Raw genomic sequence first — 5,000 nt, 5'->3', positions numbered from 1 at the left:
GCCCTTCCGTCAATTCCTTTAAGTTTCAGCTTTGCAACCATACTTCCCCCGGAACCCAAAAGCTTTGGTTTCCCGGAGGCTGCCCGCCGAGTCATCGGAGGAACTGCGGCGGATCGCTGGCTGGCATCGTTTATGGTTAGAACTAGGGCGGTATCTGATCGCCTTCGAACCTCTAACTTTCGTTCTTGATTAATGAAAACATACTTGGCAAATGCTTTCGCTTCTGTTCGTCTTGCGACGATCCAAGAATTTCACCTCTAACGTCGCAATACGAATGCCCCCGCCTGTCCCTATTAATCATTACCTCGGGTTCCGAAAACCAACAAAATAGAACCGAGGTCCTATTCCATTATTCCATGCACACAGTATTCAGGCGGGCTTGCCTGCTTTAAGCACTCTAATTTGTTCAAAGTAAACGTGCCGGCCCACCGAGACACTCAATAAAGAGCACCCTGGTAGGATTTCAACGGGGTCCGCCTCGGGACGCACGAGCACGCACGGGGCGGTCGCACGCCTTCGGCTCGCCCCACCGGCAGGACGTCCCACGATACATGCCAGTTAAACACCGACGGGCGGTGAACCAACAGCGTGGGACACAAATCCAACTACGAGCTTTTTAACCGCAACAACTTTAATATACGCTATTGGAGCTGGAATTACCGCGGCTGCTGGCACCAGACTTGCCCTCCAATAGATACTCGTTAAAGGATTTAAAGTGTACTCATTCCGATTACGGGGCCTCGGATGAGTCCCGTATCGTTATTTTTCGTCACTACCTCCCCGTGCCGGGAGTGGGTAATTTGCGCGCCTGCTGCCTTCCTTGGATGTGGTAGCCGTTTCTCAGGCTCCCTCTCCGGAATCGAACCCTGATTCCCCGTTACCCGTTACAACCATGGTAGGCGCAGAACCTACCATCGACAGTTGATAAGGCAGACATTTGAAAGATGCGTCGCCGGTACGAGGACCGTGCGATCAGCCCAAAGTTATTCAGAGTCACCAAGGCAAACGGACCGGACGAGCCGACCGATTGGTTTTGATCTAATAAAAGCGTCCCTTCCATCTCTGGTCGGGACTCTGTTTGCATGTATTAGCTCTAGAATTACCACAGTTATCCAAGTAACGTGGGTACGATCTAAGGAACCATAACTGATTTAATGAGCCATTCGCGGTTTCACCTTAATGCGGCTTGTACTGAGACATGCATGGCTTAATCTTTGAGACAAGCATATGACTACTGGCAGGATCAACCAGGGAGCTGCGTCAACTAGAGCTGAGCAGCCGGCCGCCCGGGAGTGTGTCCCGGGGGCCCGCGCGAACACGCAAGCGTCCGCTCAATCATTCTGCAAACAGGAGGAGGCTGAGCTCCCCTGCACAATACACCTCGAAACCCTCTCAGGTCCCGGCGGCGCGCAGCGCCGTCCCAAGTACTTGGTCGGGTTCGAGAGAGGCGCAATCGCCCGGAGTTAGGCGAGTAGACGCTTTCGGTGCGACCACCCGTGCTCCCAACTGAGCTTGCCGCTGCCGACAGAGGCCCGGGAGCGTGCTGTCGTGGCATTGCCGGCGGGAGACAACACGCGCCACCTACGGTGACCGGCAGCTCCAACGCCAGCGCCACAGAAGGACAAAAGCCCCACTTGGGTGCCGAAGCGAACTCTCCCAGCACAGCGCACGCGCCAACACATCCGCACAGCTGCGATACAAACCACCAGCGAGAACCGCTGGGGCGACCGAGCAGCAGACGGCGTCGCGGCGCCGAGCGCCGGGCGGCAGCGCATCCTCAACGCACACAGTCCTCAATCGGACCAGCACACTGAAGATGTCCACCGCGCTTCGCACCGGGCCCGCGAGGACCTACTTTGGCCGCACGGCGCCGCGCGCAGGGTGCGCCGGCGCGCAGCTGCGACGCCTGCCGCGTCCGTCGGCCGGCGCGCCTGCCACTGGCCGCCCCCACCAGCCGGCTGTAGCGCGTGCGCCCACGCACCGCGCGGCCAGCACGCCGGGAGGCGCCCCCTCACCGGCCGGGGACGGTCCCACCCAGCCACCGCCGCGTATCGCTTCACACCCAGATGCCGTTCAGTTTCGTCGGCATGGTGGGTATCGCTGGAACAACCGGTTAGTACCTCAACCTATCGTCGCCATCACCGATTCACCCCTAGCGAGAACAACCGCACCACAACAGGTTACCATTTGTTCATTTGCGTAACTTCACCAGAAAACGCAGGCGTCCATCGCCATTTGCAACTTCCACGATTATTGCATGCCTGTGTCAGGTGTCACGCCACACTACGTCTGCCCACATACACGCAACAAAATGTGCACGCCTAGACAATACGTGGAAGGTGGCCCCCGTACGTATGCGATGTCCATTGCTCGAACGACTGTCAACCGGCCTCTGTAGCATGTCGCAGATATGGAACGCGGTGCACCATGCCATCACGGTGTGTGAGGAGAGACGACTAGGTCCGAATACATCAACAGACAGCTCATGCTGATCGCCATCCACGGCGTCCGTTCCTCCCACACGTCTCTATGGCGTACCACACTGCAATCCAGCTCTCATAGGGAGACGACACGTAGCTGCGTGCACAATATTTGCACTGTATGGTCCGCCGTTTTTGGGCGCAGTCGTTGTACGGTCACACATGTGCCACGATGTATCATTCAGTACATAAGGACGAATGTGCAGTACAGATTGTGGTTTACGCGTACGACATTAGCGGACAGTTGACACAGGCCGCACCACAACGTAGCCTGAGTACGTCGCATGCGGAGGGCATTGAACATGCAAAGTTCTCACCAACCAGCTTGCGAAGGCAGGGGGCAAGGTGGGGACGTGGGGAGGGGCGGCATGTACGTCCTGCTGCCATCCACATTACAGTGTACAGCAGGAGCATGTGGAAAGTGAGCAAGACTTGCAAGGTGTTTAACATGAAGCGATACACAGGGGAGCGGGGAGTGCGAGTAGCGAACTATATTGCGAGGGTTGCGGGTGGGCAACACTACACTAATTGAACGAGTCGTATAACAATTACAGAGCAGGTTTAGGCGACAACGTGGGTTACGTTAGGCGACAACGTGGGTTAGGTTAAGGCACGACGTGGGTTAGGTTAAGGCACGACGTGGGTTAGGTTAAGGCACGACATGGGTTAGGTTAAGGCACGACATGGGTTAGGTTAAGGCACAACATGGGTTAGGTTAAGGCACAACATGGGTTAGGTTAAGGCACAACATGGGTTAGGTTAAGGCACAACATGGGTTAGGTTAAGGCACAACATGGGTTAGGTTAAGGCACAACATGGGTTAGGTTAAGGCACAACATGGGTTAGGTTAAGGCACAACATGGGTTAGGTTAAGGCACAACATGGGTTAGGTTAAGGCACAACATGGGTTAGGTTAAGGCACAACATGGGTTAGGTTAAGGCACAACATGGGTTAGGTTAAGGCACAACATGGGTTAGGTTAAGGCACAACATAGGTTAGGTTAAGGCACAACATAGGTTAGGTTAAGGCACAACATGGGTTAGGTTAAGGCACAACATGGGTTAGGTTAAGGCACAACATGGGTTAGGTTAAGGCACAACATGGGTTAGGTTAAGGCACAACATGGGTTAGGTTAAGGCACAACATGGGTTAGGTTAAGGCACAACATGGGTTAGGTTAAGGCACAACATGGGTTAGGTTAAGGCACAACATGGGTTAGGTTAAGGCACAACATGGGTTAGGTTAAGGCACAACATGGGTTAGGTTAAGGCACAACATGGGTTAGGTTAAGGCACAACATGGGTTAGGTTAAGGCACAACATGGGTTAGGTTAAGGCACAACATGGGTTAGGTTAAGGCACAACATGGGTTAGGTTAAGGCACAACATGGGTTAGGTTAAGGCACAACATGGGTTAGGTTAAGGCACAACATGGGTTAGGTTAAGGCACAACATGGGTTAGGTTAAGGCACAACATGGGTTAGGTTAAGGCACAACATGGGTTAGGTTAAGGCACAACATGGGTTAGGTTAAGGCACAACATGGGTTAGGTTAAGGCACAACATGGGTTAGGTTAAGGCACAACATGGGTTAGGTTAAGGCACAACATGGGTTAGGTTAAGGCACAACATGGGTTAGGTTAAGGCACAACATGGGTTAGGTTAAGGCACAACATAGGTTAGGTTAAGGCACAACATAGGTTAGGTTAAGGCACAACATAGGTTAGGTTAAGGCACAACATAGGTTAGGTTAAGGCACAACATAGGTTAGGTTAAGGCACAACATAGGTTAGGTTAAGGCACAACATAGGTTAGGTTAAGGCACAACATAGGTTAGGTTAAGGCACAACATAGGTTAGGTTAAGGTACAACATAGGTTAGGTTAAGGTACAACATAGGTTAGGTTAAGGTACAACATAGGTTAGGTTAAGGTACAACATAGGTTAGGTTAAGGTACAACATAGGTTAGGTTAAGGTACAACATAGGTTAGGTTAGGTTAGGTTACACGTTGTTGTAAGGAAAGGTGTAGGGGGGGGCGGGGGCGGCAGGTTCGTTGATAGTGATTATAGTAAGTGAATGCTTGTGACATGATCAGATTTGTCACGTCAGGATGCACCTTTGGCTTATTAGAGGCGGCGCTCCAATTCTATGCTTGTGTCAGACCTGTGTCTTTGACTCATGTCATTGTTTGTGCGCTGTGACAGGAGGTACTATTGTGATGTTGGGTGCACCGTTGTATAGGACATGTGTGGGTGTTGGTGCCTGATCTGCGCAATGGTGGATGTCGAAAGGGTGGGATATTGTATTTTCCGCATGGACCTCCTGGTCTGGTTGTGATAGTGTGGATTGTGTAATGTGGCGGAGAGGATGCACTGGATGTTGTTCCATGCTGGTGCTTACATATTGTATGTGCGCCCGTTAGAAGCAGAGAGTGGTGCGTGATCAGAGTGGCTGGCTGACGTGTGGTTCCCATTGTGGGCAGACTCTTTCAGCATGTATACGGACAGTTGTATATATATT

General features: G+C 52.5%; 1 non-coding gene across 1 annotated transcript in view; it reads right to left on the bottom strand.

The window, feature by feature from the left end:
- The window catches only part of LOC124748429, a 1,909-nt gene extending 655 nt beyond the window's left edge, over positions 1-1,254 (bottom strand). The window contains exon 1 of the ribosomal RNA XR_007011704.1: positions 1-1,254. This exon is cut by the window's left edge and continues 655 nt beyond it. This is a non-coding gene — a ribosomal RNA (small subunit ribosomal RNA).
- Positions 1,255-5,000: the final 3,746 nt, after the last annotated feature.

The sequence above is a fragment of the Schistocerca piceifrons genome, unplaced genomic scaffold (genome assembly GCF_021461385.2).
Source record: "Schistocerca piceifrons isolate TAMUIC-IGC-003096 unplaced genomic scaffold, iqSchPice1.1 HiC_scaffold_417, whole genome shotgun sequence".
Lineage (NCBI taxonomy): Eukaryota > Metazoa > Arthropoda > Insecta > Orthoptera > Acrididae > Schistocerca > Schistocerca piceifrons.
This window is presented reverse-complemented; position numbering and strand designations above follow the sequence as displayed.